This window comes from Ambystoma mexicanum, chromosome 10, assembly GCF_040938575.1.
Source record: "Ambystoma mexicanum isolate Mex_15411 chromosome 10, UKY_AmexF1_1, whole genome shotgun sequence".
Classification (NCBI taxonomy): domain Eukaryota; kingdom Metazoa; phylum Chordata; class Amphibia; order Caudata; family Ambystomatidae; genus Ambystoma; species Ambystoma mexicanum.
Window position 1 is genome coordinate 299,590,157 of NC_090932.1, and position 15,144 is coordinate 299,605,300.

General features: G+C 45.5%; 1 long non-coding RNA gene across 1 annotated transcript in view; it reads right to left on the minus strand.

Annotated features, from left to right (window-relative positions):
* The window catches only part of LOC138491378 (uncharacterized), a 265,842-nt gene extending 251,192 nt beyond the window's left edge, over positions 1-14,650 (minus strand). The window contains exon 1 of the long non-coding RNA XR_011275994.1: positions 14,471-14,650. This is a non-coding gene — a long non-coding RNA (uncharacterized lncRNA). The remainder of the gene's footprint in view (positions 1-14,470) is intronic.
* Between the last annotated feature and the right edge of the window lie 494 nt (positions 14,651-15,144).

Here is a 15,144-nt window from a genome sequence, read left to right on the forward strand (position 1 = left end):
TTCTTCCCACCTGGGGTGTGTCTCTTTAAGAGCCCTGTGACGTGTTCAGTCACAAGGCCAAGTCAATAAATATGGGATGTCCGGAGCACAAGGGCAGTACATCCAGAGACCTGAGCAAGTATACAGGGTCTGTGTGGGTTATTGCTGAGGGTGGAGAGCCCCATCTAGACACAGCGTCCACCCCCTACAATATTGGTGATGAGGCAGTTCTCCACAGTGGGTCGTCACCCTTGTGGAGGTGGACCTGCTGACACGCTGTGCCGTGTCCCTACGATGTCCCTTTGTCAGTGGGGAACATACAGCAGGCCCGTGCAGACTCACCAGGTGCTCCACCTTGAAAGGAGACGCAAGTACGAATTTACACATTTGGGGCAAAAGTCCCTCTGCAAATGGAGAGTGTTTTGTTGCGCCGGTTCATTTTGAAGGCACCACCACCAGAGCAAAATTCTTTGTCACCAGTGCGAGCAAGGTTACCCTGCTGGGATGTTCTGCGGCGGAGGCCCTGCATATCGTGAATTTTGCGTTCAGAATGAACATACAGGATGTTCTATCCTTGTTGACTAAATATGCAAGTGTGTTCACAGGGATAGGGAAGTTCACAGGAGAGCTGGTCCACCTGCACATCGACCCAACGGTACGTCCGATAGCACTAAAGCACAGGTGGGTGCCATTTCACCTGAGAGCGATGGTTGAGAAGGAACTCGAAAACCTAGTGAGCATGGACATTATTGAAGATGTGTAAGGTTCCACCCTGCGGGTTTCCCCGGCTCGAGAGGTGGTTGCTTGCCCTACAGGAGTATGGCCTGGAACTAGTTTACCGCCCGGGGATCACCAAGGCTGCCGATTTCCTTTCCCGTCACCCGGCGGAAGCAAAGGAGGCAGGGGATGACGACAAGGAAAGGGAGATGGAGGAATTCCTACTTGCCCTACTGTCGGTGGCTACGTCTGTATCAATGTTTCTGGAGGAGATCCAAGAGGCGTCAGCAAACGACTTTTTACACCCCCTACAACACCACCTATTGGTAAAATGGTAATTAATCAAGACTACAATTCCCAGAATACACTAGGGTACTGACTGAAATGGGGGTATATTGTCAATGATAATTTAGCGTAATCTCAGACGCACATCGTTTACGAGAGTACCATATACTGTTGATAACTCAGGGAGGCAATATTTTATGGGTAAACACAAACAGTGTGTTTGTATCAAAGTGGCATGTGACATTCACATGGGGACCCAGCACCTTGGCCCTGCCCCATCCGCCACATGGCCAATGGCAGGAAGCTAGGGGACGATGTTACGCTATCTTATTATATTACATTTCCTTTCAGTTCACACTAGCATGTTATTCTACAATATTTCTTAGAATCTAGACCGGCCATTTAACCACATCAAACCCAGCAAGCTTTAGTTATGGTAAAATGTTCATGTCTGCTGATGACCATCAGGCAACATAACACCCAGACATGACACCAGAGACACCGACCTCCCCAGAAACAACAACTGCCAGACATCACGAACCCTGGTGAACATGAACCCCGGAGACTATGACCCCCTAGACACCATTACCCCGGACATAATGACCCCCTAAACACCATAGTGCCCAGACACTATGACCTCCAAAACACCATGGACCCCTGACACAACCTACACAACATGACCACCGGACACCATCACCCCATCAACAGTACCCCTGAACACCATGACCCGTGGACACCATGATGACCTCCAGACCCAAAGACCATTGGATGCCATGGGGAAGGAGGCAACTGAGGAGGGCCACCATGCTCCACTGGCAGGCACAAGGGTCAGGAGCTTGACTCTGGTGCTGGCTCCCATGCACGCGCCACAGTTCAGAATCCAAGGAAAGTACAGACTAAGAATAATCTACACGCCACAACGAAAGGGAGGTTTATGGCAGACACCGGAAAAGACCAATGCATTTCCCGCACACAGGCACTTTCTCAGGGTGCAGCAAAGTGTGTAAAGTAGAAAGAAAAAGAAACCTTGCTTACGAACATTTGCTATTGTGTAAATATAGCAAACAGAACAAAGTCAAGAAACACGCAAAAAGTAATTAAAAAAAGAAAGACAGGCTAAAGTGGGTAGAAAAAAGGGGGAGGGAAAGAAAGGGAAATAACGGAAGGGGGTCCACAGAGGCAATTTCCAAAATTATGCGATGGACAGAAGTGCACTAATTAAATATACAAATTAACAATAAGCAGTGGTGGAGTCAGGTAGGGAGGATGGGGAGAGAGGAGGGAGAGCATCCTCTTTACGAAGTAAGTGAAGTTTAAGATGAGCTTCGAAGTGTTCCACAGTAAGACTGGCTTTGATTGTGAAGAGGCAGTGGGTTCCAGTTGAGCAGGGCGAGCAGGGAGAAAGAACGGAAGCAAGAGCGGGCACAGGGAGGGTATGGGACGGTGAGGTTGAGTGCAGTGGAGGATCAGAGGGAACGAGATGGTGAGTAAACTTAGATTACTCTGGTACTGAGGAACTAGACCATTGATAGCTCTTTGGACTAGGAGAATAAGCTTGAAAACAGAGCGGTTGCACATCAGTATGTTGTCGGTAGGTCGAAGTAGGGGATGGTGTGAGTAGTAAAGTTGAGGACTTTGTCTAGAGGGAGGAAGGAGTAGAGAGGGAGACCAAGGAGTAGGCCTGACCAAACGTCCAGTTTGCTGAGCACACGAGTGGGGATTAGAGTTTGTGTAGAGTGGTTAGTAAGAAAAGGAAGAATTTTCAGATTTTTGAGGAGGTGAATACAAGCAGCAGAGACAGTGTAGTGATGAATTGTTGCAGTAGTAGGTCGCTATGAAAAAGGACAACAAGATTGCGAGCCATGGGTGACGGAGCAATAAGGGCAGGCGAGAAGTAGATAGGAGAGGGGAGGGATGATATTGGAAGAAAGATTACTTCCAACGAAGAAGAGTTCAGCATGATGCAGCAGAGAGCCATTCAGTGATGAATTGCAGTGAGAGAGTTCGTACTCTGTTCCGTTTTGGCTCGAGTGAAGGAGAAGAATATTTGAGTGCCATCAGCAAAAAGGTGATAGTAAAAGCCAAGGGATGAAATAAGTATTGCTAGGGCAGAGGTATAGATGCTGAAGAGCAGAGGTCCAAGACTGATCCTTGGGGTACGCCAAAAGGGAAAGGGGCAGGGGCAGAGGTTTGCGGGTTCAAAGAGATTTTAAAGGTTTAACCTCCCAGGTAGGAGGTGATCCAGTCAAGAGCAGATTTGCGAAACCCAAGGTCCTGAAGAGTGTGGAGTAGTTGACAGGTATCAAAAGCGGCAGAAAGGTGCATAAGGATGAGTATTAAAGAATGCTCAGAGTGGTCAGCATTAAAGAGAAAGTTGGGGACATGCATGAGTGCAATCTGAGTGGAATGTTTACTATGGAAGCCAGATTGAAGTGGATATGCAAGGTCATTATCTTCAAGGTATTTAATGATCTGGTCGAAGACCACCCTTTCAAGGACCGATAAACACAAAAGAAATAAATCACAGTGAACAAGGAGGGGTACAAATTGGAGAAAAGGGGAGGAGGAAAAAGGGAGGGATGAAAGCAAAAAAGAGGGGGGATAAAAGAGATGAAGATGGAGAAATCTGGAAAAGTAAAACACAGAGAGAAAAAGGTGAAAATGACCCAAGTCAGGAGGGAAAAGTAAGGAAAGCAGGAGTGTACGATGGAGCAAGATCCTGTAAACCCACAGTGGGTACAATTGGAAAGGATGAGAGAAGAGCAACAGAATGAGAAATCAGTGCATTTCCCCCTTAGTCGGGAATGAGAAGGGCAAATAGCAATTAGAGAGTAGGAGGACAGAAGCAAGGCAGGGATGAGAAAGTTTAAAAAGCAGAATGGTGTGAAGAGAGAGTTCAAGTGCATGAAAGCCTTATATTATGTAGAGGGTAATTTCCTGATCTGTGTTAAGGCCCCTTTCCACACACCTGAGATCCACGATCCATCTTGCTTCTGTTTTTCATAACCAGAATCCCCGAACCCCTCTTCTTGAGGAAACCTGTACTTGGTTGATGCCATGGAATGTCAAATTGGTAGATCTACTGTCAGGGTGGCGACCAAAGTGAGTGGCTACTGGTGATCTTGTTCTCTTTGCTGCGGATGGCTGCCAAGTGTTCCCGAATGCCTGGATCTAAGATTTCTGTGCTTCCCACTTATATGGTGTTGCATGGGCACAGTAAAATGTAAATGCAGTGAGCAGTCTGGCAGTTACTGAAGTGTTTGATGGTGAAGATTTTGAGGGTGGTTGCACTGAAATACTTTAGGATTATTTCTTTCCCTGGTTGATTGCGTTGCACTTACTGCATGGCTAAAACCCCATGGATGGTGCTGGATCATGCTCCCTGTCCAAATGGGTTTGACCTCACTGGGTCCATTTATTGAGTAGAGTGGGACTCTTGCGGGAAATGGCCAAGGTCAAACTATTATGTATGGTCTTAGGTCTGTGTCCAGTGTAATAAGGTGCCAGCACTTACGGGGCATCTCATACACTTGGGTACCCTGTTTTCAAAACGTGATGATGAATCTATTGTTTATGGTGTCCCGCCCTTTATTTTTGGTTTTGTATGTAAGAAGGTAACTGCTCTGCTGCAGCCTTTATCATAAAATCTCCTGCATGTGTGGCCTGCTTGTATTTTTAAATCTTTCTCTGGGCCTCAGCTCCCTCATATGGTATGTTACTAATAAAAGATTTCTGGTGGCCACTGTCTGCATGGAAGGTGGAATTCGTTGCTGTCACTTTGCGGACAACTCTGCTTTTAAGCATGCCTTCTGAAATATAGAAATCAAGATCTAGGCATTTCACACTTTTCTTGCATCGAGTGATTGTGATCTGAAGGTTATAAAGAATTGTCACTGGATATCAGGACCCTCAGGCACCATGACACCTGGACACCATGAACTTTCAGACACAATGACCACCAAAACCCATGAACCGTGTCCATGTGACATAACAGAGTTCTTCTGCAAAAGGTATTCGATGTAAATATTTTTTCTGTTATGTTAATTTCTAGAGTGCATAGAGCCAAACGAGAAAACAGACCACTTGTGGTCTGCATTTCTCACTGACTGCCTAGACTGGATCTGAAATAGAACAGAATATCTGTATATCTGTATGCAACCCTGCAGATAAGGGGTGTATCAGTCACTTTTACTCTCTATTTATGGAAGTTAAAATACTCCCAACAGAAATAGGAAACAGACCCGTAGGAAAATGTGCCCCTGCTTTCATAAACGCAGCTGAGTGGATATGTTTGGACCAAGAGTGCACATAGTGCCACAGGAAGAAACTTTATTATTACTGCCCTATCTGAAGAGGTAAACATTTATCTTTTAATGTGCATGAATAACTAGGTGAAAAGAACTACTTCTTGCAAAACATTTTTTTGCACTCAAAACGTATTTTGCAAACATATTAAATACTCGCATTGGAAAAGATGGGACTTACTTTTCTTCTCCCAAAAATCCTTTTACTCTCAGCTTTAAAAAAAATAAGGAGTAAAATACTCCTACTTCAGAATCTTATCTGGAGCACTGTCTGTGAGCAGAAATTGATTGCAGATTCTCAGTTTGCTATTTGTATGGAGAGCAACCCTAGGACAGGGTCGCTCTTTGGTCCAACACCGTTAGCACTGTAACTTTCAAAAGATGTTGGCTTTTCACCACGCTTACTTTGCCTCGTGCCCGTAGACCAAACCCCATCCCATTTACCCTGTGTTGGACAAAGGGCACATGACCTATAAATGGCAATTCCATCAATGTTCCCTGAAGAAATAATCCTTGTTAAACTGAGAGTAAATGCAGCTGTGCTAAAGAAAACACCTTGAAACTGATGAAACTACCTTGAAATTGATGGAAACCACCTTCAAACTGATGGAAACTACCTTCAAACTGATGGGACTGCACCCAATATTGCCAACATATGACTTTGCACTGAAGGGTACATGACAAAGGAATTTGTGGTCTATAAGTGGGTGCAGCGAGGCTATGTGATGGCCCCCTTGTTGTTTAATCTTTACACTAATTCTCCTGTTGGTGGTAGATCTCTTTCTTCTGCTAGGGCCTCCCTCTGGAACAGCCTCCCTGCCTCACTGAAACTTGAGGAGACCCATCTCTGTTTCCCGGAAGCACCTCAAGCCCTTTCTCGTTGCTTCTGCTTTCTCTCCTTCTTTCCCCTGCTGAATCTGATACTGCACTGGTTACCTGACTACCCTCTGATCTCGGGCCCAGGTCCCCTCCCCGCCTGCTGCACACTGCACTGCCCCCCTGGCAACCCTTGCACTCAGGGACTGTTTCTGTATCCCTACAGCCCCTACTAGCACTTGACTTCTGATGTCTGCACTCACCCCCCACACTTTCCTCCAGCTGGCTGCACTTTTATTTATTGTCTTTATTTATTTCACTGTTATCCCTTGTACTGCACTGCCACCTTCCCATTCCCCACTTTTAGCTCCCCCCCACTTTTCCCTTCCACCCTCCCCTGCACTTGCGCGATCTCAATGTTACCTGGCCTAGTAGGATCGCTGTCTCTGTCTTCCCTCCGTTTCCCCTCCCTTGCCGTCGTGCCTTGATACACTTGTTTATAGGCGCGTTATAAATGCCATATCATATCATATCATATCATATCCTCCCAGATGTCTAGAAAAGGTTACCCCTGACGTGCCTCGTGTTAGCACCAGGAGAATCCCTGTGTTATTTATTATACTCAGATGATGCTGTACTTTAGGCCAGCAGACTGAAGACTCTATACCCTGTTGTACAAAATATATGAAAGAAGAAAAAAGGTCAACATTAAACAGTGCAGCGTTATGTGCTTCTCGAAAGCCAAAAAAAGGGATTGGGGGAGATATTTTGTAGCAGCAAGTGTTTGCCCCAATGCAAAACCTTCCACTATTTGGGAATTAGATTAAACAATAACCTTAGTTGGGATGACCATCTTCTCCAACAAGTCAGTAGGATGAAACAGTCCATTGGGGCTATATTCAGGCTTACAAGAGGCAGCAGGTGCCAGTCTGTGACACACTTATTGTCGATATAGATGGCAAAAAAGTGGTCCCGAAGGCGGACTTTGGGTTTGACCTCAGGGGCTTTGTAAATTATATACAACTGCAGAAAGTTCAAAATTCGTTTGCATGCAAATTGCCTGTGTTTCCCCCCCGAATGACATCTACATGTATTGCACATATGTCACATGGCTTGAAATATTCAACTGACCAATTTATGATGCCGCCTTTGCTTTTTTGGAATAATGAATGCGAGTTCCAAAGTCTGTGCGGAAAAGCGGAGGGATATTTCAATGTGTGATAAAACCCCTTCCTGACAGTTTGTGAAGAAGTCCCTATTTCCTCTGTATCGCCTTAACACTATCCCACTTAGTGGAAATCATGTCAACCAAACGGAATGTTGTTTTTGCAAAAACGAGTGCAGCAAAGTTCTATCTTCCGATCTCACCAGCAAAGGGCTCAGCAGATTATCTTGGATGTGTTTTCATGAAATCCCATTGTGTCATTACTGCCTGGTTGAGATTTCACATTCTTCCATGAAATCCCACTGTGTCATTACTGCCTGGGTGAGATTTCATATTCTTACATGAAATCCCACCGTCATTACTGCCTTGGTGAGATTTCATATTGTTCCATTGGTGGAGTTGTCTATGTGCCAGTGTGAGTTGCAGGAAACCTAGGCACATTTCATTTTGTTCTGTCGGGTATATGACACATCTAGAAAACAATTCTTGGTTTCAAATCTACATGCCTTGGGCTTCAGTCGCTACAGGCCAGCTGTTAACATCGAACGACTCATTTGTAATGTACAGCTTGGCTTAGGAGCATGGAAGGTTAGAGCCCGACTGCGTTCCTGCTTTCTGGAATCCTGAATATAAATTGCTGTTCTAGGGGCTTGGGGCCTTTTATTTTACTGCATTTTATTCTTATGAATTGCACACCTTAGTGCTTGAGTTGCAAACATATTTTAATCTTTTTCGGTTTAATGTTATGCTGCTTGTTTCATCTTTGCATCTTTGATTAATATATTTTATATTCAAATAAAGGAATGAATGAATGAATTGATGAATGATTTAGGGAGGCTGCTGTTTAGAGAATAACAGACTTTATAAATAGGGGTTGGTGAAAATATTTGCTGGCATAGCGCAATTGGAGGAGTCCACCTAAAAATAAACTTCGTCAAGGGGGGGGGGGGGATTGAAATGCATGTCAATTTCACAGCTTGAGGCTGCATGGGTTTTTTTGCCTTTTTTGCTTCATGAGCAAACATCTAGGCGCCCACACCCTCTGCTCCCCTCCCTACCTGTGAATGGGTGATCGGATTGTAAACCAGCATTTCATGTGGTTTTTCATATAAAGAGCATGGGTTTCATGTTTTCTGTGTATTTTGGGCCTTTTTTGCTTCCCGTAGCGAGGAGCAAATGAGAAGCTCCCAGAGGACTTGGTACGCTCCACCTACAGGGAGAGCGTGTACGAGGCTGATGAGTTTTAAAAATTATTTCTGTCAGGAGGCACCTGTGAGATAGATGCAGGTGTGTGCCATCCGAAATTGTATATATTGTATCCTGGTGTTGCGCAAAGGGAGACCGCCTGGGAGATCCAGAGGGAGCAGATCGGCTCTCGTCTTGATGAAGGGAACCCCCTTCCAGCTATCCTTATTCCCGGCTGGCCTATTTTACTCTCCCCAATCCTTGGTTGAGAGCTTGAGCCCGGCTGGAGGCGAGAGACTGAGGTCGGGAAAAGTGTGCCTCCCCAGCTGGTGCTGCTCTGCTAGAGCACAGCCCGGGCGCCGTATCAAGTGACTGCAAGTGTTGGAGTCGCTGCGGTAGGATGTGGAAAGTGAGGGGAAAGGATCGAGCAATATAGAACTGTTTAGAAGTAAGCTCACTCGCCGGCAACGCACAGGCAGTGGCTAATGTACATGTTATCTCTGTCAAAGTTGAAGGGGAACACACAACTGATATAGAACTGTTTAGAAGTAAACTCACTCGCCGGCAGCGCACAGGCGGGCAGTGGCTAATGTACATGTTATCTCTGTCAAAGTTGAAGGGGAACACACAACTGATATAGAACTGTTTAGAAGTAAACTCACTCGCCGGCAGCGGCTAATGTACATGTTATCTCTGTCGAAGTTGAAGGAGAATGAACAAGCAATATTGAACTGTTTAGAAGTAAGCTCACTCACCGGCAACGCACAGGCAGGCTAGGGCCAGTGTGCAGTCGGCCTGTTAATGTGAAGGGAGCAGTCACATGCCCCTTTGGGTTTTCCCCCCTTTGTTGTGACTGCAGAGGCAGGCAGGTATCCGGAAGGGTGGTTGGTGGTTTGGTCACTACGGGCTGTAGTGTTCTTGGTTCCCCCTCAAGGGGAAGCCTTGCTGTACTTGCGTTCACGGAGGAAGGGAGAGAGAGCCAGGTTATGTGAAACGCGTAAACTAGGAGAAGACAGGACTCTGCCCGATTTAGGTTTTATAATTAATTATTTATTTATCCAAGGTGAATTGTCTCACTAACAAGTGACCCAATGTATGGTATTCAAACCTTTATGTCACAAATGAGAACTGACTGATTTAACAGTGTTTGATGTGTTTATAATAAATTATGTATTTATCCAAGGTGAATTGTCTCACTACAAGGTGACCCAATTTACGATATTCAAACCTTTATGCCACAAATGAGAACTGACTGATTTAAACTTTTTGGAAATGTTATAATTAATTATTTATTTATCCAAGGTGACTTGTCTCACTCCCAGGTGACCTAATGTATTATGCTCAACCATTTCTGTAACAGATATGAACTGACTGTCTTATCCTGAATGTTAGGACCTGTGTACTGTAACAATGTGCTTCTTGAACCAAACATGGCATATAAAAAGCAAGCTATCAAGCTGGTCAACTGAAGATAAGTCTGTGTCTGTTTTATTTACACTAGGTGCACACTAACCCAGGTTAGCCACCAGGTCTAGAATATCTCATAGAAGAGGGCCCACGCTGCCCAGAGTCCACTATTCTCTCTGGGGGCTGCCATTGGTCATCATAAGAGAGTGCACTCCTGTCCCCTCTGTGATATCATTACGCACATGTGTGCGGTAAGGTGTGAGTAGTCCATTTCCAGGACTCCTACAGGTTGCAGCACATGCCACTTTGCAGATATCTTAGGGAGAAACACCTTACAGGATACCTACGGTTACCTTCTCGGGTTGCTTGTAGAGCCATTGCTGACAAATTGCCTGCCCTCCCCTCTTGTTAGATCTCCACACTCTTGTGTCTCTGCTTCCCTAGCTTTGTTCTTCCCTCTATGATTGTAAAGTGCTCTGTTGTTCCCCGAAGCTAGGCGTGTGCTCAATAAATACCCTAATAATAATTATTATAATAATAATAAGAAGAAGAACAACAATAACAACAAAGGAGCACAAATATTTTGGCAAAAATGAGACCAAAACTTTCTGCTCCTCCCATGTTGCTGAAATATTTGGGGCCCAAAGCAAAACAAAAGAAATGTGAAATGTTGCTTCAGGAACATCCAAAGCCCCGGATGCAAACAAAATCACAGAGGGCCCGATTTTGACCTAAATCGTCCGTTATGAATCCTGTGCAAAATTCTCCCTTCCATACAACACTATCTGAAATAAGAGCATCAATGACTAGCCCATGTAGTGGGACAATAGATGAGAGCGGAGTTAACCTTGCATTGGGTGCATGGAAGGGTTGCCACGGAACATGTGCAATGATACAGAAGAAGGGTGGCAGGTAACGTGTGCTGGGGCAAAGGGGGAGAAGGTTAACCTTTGCCAGGGAAACAGAAGAAGGCTAGAACGTATCCGGTACACTTTGGAGGGAAAAAGGGAAGGCAGGGCTGGTATTAAATGCAGGTAATGCAGGGAAAGAGTCAGGTATCCTGTACAGGGATTAAAGAGGAATGGAGGAGGGCGGCAAGTGCATGGGGAAACATAGGAAGTGTGGCATGTAATCTGCTGAAATGATGCAGGAAGAGGCTGAAGATGTGAAACTCGGTTTAGAAGATACAAAATAAAAGAGAGACAAGTGACCTATGCAAGGAAGACCATACACATGCACAGGGCTGTCATGAGTGAGGGCACAGGGGAAATGTCCCCTAGCCCTTGTGGGATAAATGATGCCTCGCAGTGTAAAGTGAGCATTTTTGGGCCGTTTCCAGGGGCAGAGTGAGCCTTAACATCTGTCAAGTTAGGATGCTGAATCTATCAAGGAGCCTACAGCCGCTCCTAATTTCTCCTGGGCTGCCACCATTCATTTATTTCTTTCAATGCCTGAAGGTCCATTGACTGGGTTCTGCTTCCGGGTGATTCTCACCTTGTGAAGATCGGACTTGAGGGCATGATTCAATTACGTGAAGCTGCAATTTCGACAGGTGTAAGCAGCCATATAACACAGGGCCACGTTTTTGCATGAACGGCCTCCTTTTTTTCCAAACGCGAAAGTTCATCTTCCCTATTGCTATGGCGAAGAATAGTTTGTTTCAAGTTTGTCACCTTTTTACATCTTAAAACACAGTGTGTTTCCTTTCTTCAATTTGACATTCCACTTTGCAGAACACAGGTGCTTTTCTGACGTTTTAATCCACCTATTTTACGTCTGTGCATTGGGAAGATATGTATTCGCTGGGGTGCTGATTTCTACTCTAAAACTAAACAGTGATTACTTTCCTAACGTATTTCTATAACTTCCTATACGTGGTCAGGTTCACTTATGATCCCTCGTTGTTTCACAGAAAAGTCAGTTGCTATGCTACAGCGTTTGCTGGTGCGACTCCCTGAGGAATCAACCTCCAAAAGATATGTTGCATCCTGTTCCCAGGTTAAATGCACATATGCCAAAATGTTCCTTTCCATTTGAGAGATGCTGCCCCGGCCCTCATCGAACTGCACTGGCTCCTGCTAAAAGCCTGTATCATCTTCAAATCCTATTGCATCATCTACAAGGCTGTCACCCTGAAGTACCCAAGCTACGTCATTGAGAAACTCAGCTTCTGCAGAGGCCTGCGATCCACCAGAAGGACATGTTCAGACTTGAACTCCACTGGTGCAGGAAGGAAACAAACAGAAGACAGGCCTTCTCTGTCTATGCTCCGATATTCTGGAACCTCCTCCCTGTTAACATCAGACTTGCCCCATCACTTCTACAGTTCAGGAAAGAGCTCAAGACATTCCTCTTCAAGGAATGGCTCCACCTTAACAGCTAGATCTAAATACCTGCACTCCCGACCCTACCTGAGACTCAGTGATCTGCTCCCCAATGTCTGCCCTCCTGGCTGCTAGTAAGTCCCTTGCTGCCTACTGCTCACCCTTGCCCTCCACTGTTAGCTCCCTGCTCCCTTTTTCTCTGCTTCCCTCACTAACTTCTTCCCCCTATGATTGTAAAGTGCTCTGTTGTGTCTCGAGGCTACGACCATGCTCAATGAATACCATAATAATAATAATAATTATTATTATTATAATAAACTAATAATAATAATGTTCGTCTAGTCCTGGTTTTAACTTTTCATTCCGGGACTTGTAGTTTTGGAGAACCCATCATGAATCCAGAACTACAAGCCTGAGAATGCAGAGTTACAATCAGGACGGTATGCAGTGATAAAATCGCGGCAAAAATGTCGCCTGTACCAAAAATCTCGGCAAAAATGCTGTGGTTTGACCCGTTAAAGTTGTACCCCACTACACCATTTAAGGGGAGCGGGGGTTGCGGGGGTGTCTATCGCTCCCCTTAAATGGTATAATAGGTCGGAAGGTAGCAGGGGTGTCCCCCGCATCCTTTACATGGATTGTGGCCGCAAAACCACAGCCTTTTAGCTGCGCTATTTTGTGTCCACAGCCATTTTTGCTGCGATTTTAACACATGGAACCATCAGGACTGGACTAGCGGCTCTTGATTGAAAATGCTAGCATTTGTATTTATGTATTTTTATTTGTAGCGCGCGCCAGCATGTATGTAAACTATTAAAGTGATGCCAATCCTTTCTACCCAAAGCCAATACACACCTGGGTGTGAGACTTGGGGGAGTTTGCTTGATATGGAAAATCGTGTTAGTGCCTCCATCCACAAACTCAAAGAAGAGTTCTCCTGTCTCCTTTTGTTGGGGCTGTACCGCCAATTGGTCAGTATAAAAATGTGCAAAGATGCCTCATCAAACGTTTGCCCAGCTCTCACCAAACTATTGACAGGCCTGGAAGGGAGGCAGGAAACCCTTGCATGCGGTAGAGGTGAACAGTCCCAGGTAACCAGGGAAGGGGTGGACATGGCAATGGTAGTTGATAATCTGTGCGCAGATTCAGGGCAAGAATGGGCATATGAAACGCTCTTATGCTTACGATCACAACAGGGTCGTTTCTAGGGCCGGTCGAAGCAGGCAGCTGCCCATGGCACGGAGTGGGAAACAGCAGTACAAAGGCAGGGGTGAATCAGTCCATAACCAGTGATTTTATCTAATTAATCACCTAATGGCACAGGAGCAGAGGGCAGAAGCGGGCACTGTTGATGAGCATAGCACTCGCTCAACAAGCCCCCACCAAAAAAACATCAGCACCTCTTTCAATCTAAATATGCATTAACTTGCATGAAAAGGCGAGGAGAAAACAGCTGAGGGGGCAGGAAGTGGTTCGTGAAAGAAAAAGGAGCAAAAGACAGAATAAATAGGATGAGGTGTTATGTTATGTTAAGGAAAAGGAAAGACACAGAGCATGAAAACAAGGAAAGAATATGAACGAGAACGTCGGAATGAAAGAATAGGAAGAGGTGAAGGACGAAAGAGATGCGAACATATTTAGTATAAGAAAGAGACCGAAACACGCTCTTGTGTCTGGAACTAGGAGGCACCGGGTCCAGACACGCAGTTGCTGGGGGAACCCAGCCGACATACCCAGTTGCAGGGATCACCCTGTTAGACCGTGAGTACAGAGTGGCTCTGCTAATTACGTTGCCTTCACATAAGAAGGATATCTGAAACAGAGAGGCATAAGAGCAAAGGAAAGCAAAGCAGGGGATTGGACGAAATCCAAAAGGGAAGGAGGGGGAGTAAAGAACACATATTGGAAAGTAAGGCTTCAAAAGGAAAAAAAGCGCCGTAGAAGGAGATCAAAAAGGAGCAGAAAGTAGGATGAGAAAGGGAAGAGACATGAAGGAAAGGAAATATGGACATCAAGGAGGGCATGAGAGAGAAGTATAATAGAAAACAAGAGGGGATATGTAGTGAGAAAGTCATTAATGACAGGTGAGATAGAAAGAGGAAAAGGAAAACAGGAAGGGCAAATCATTTTTGAGCTTTGGGGGTCGTGTTTACTTGCACACATCAGGCTCACGTGTGGTCGAACGGAGTTTGTTGTATGGAAGTGAGCTGCGCATGCGTGGAGGTGCATATTAGTTGTTTGTATGATCTAGAAACTGCCCTATCACTTCGGAGGGTAGAGTACTGTACCTCACAGAGATCCTCAGGAACGCCTCAGTCTGTGCAGACATTGCGGCTCAGGAGGAGTGCTGTTCCCCTCCTGCCCACCCCCCAAGCCCCACGGTTCCTGGACACCTTTTGCAGTGAAGCTGTTGTATCCCGCCCAGACGAGCTTCAGAAGTAGCACGCTGCACTCTGAGAGATTGTAGCAGGTCACTCCTCTCCCCTGCTGTGCAATCCCATTATGGGCCGTGTCTGCTGGGAGCCGGCCAGGAGTGCGTGAACAGCACATGCTCAGAGAGGGGTCGGCGAGGGGAGGGGGTGGGGGCATGGAAAAAACACACACGCAGGACTGCAAGATTCGCTACTCTCTCCAGGCACGACTGCCTCCAAAACAGCCTACAATAGGACCGAATGCTATGCTAATTAATAGCTCTCAGCCAGGGCAGCATTACCCCCAACCCCCTGTGCTCGCCACAGTCCTTGCTGAGGCATCCTACCACCTATGTTGTTATATTTCAATATGAAGTTTATTGATTTTAAGGAATGCTTTAATGAGTGAAGGCTAAGGGGTTTAGGATGAGCTATCTCAATTTTTAGTTTTGTATGTTTCATCTTAACACATGGATTTGTAATTGTGAATATGTGTCAATAATGAGTATCTTATATGTTAGATGATACATGAATTGTATGTGAAAATCTTG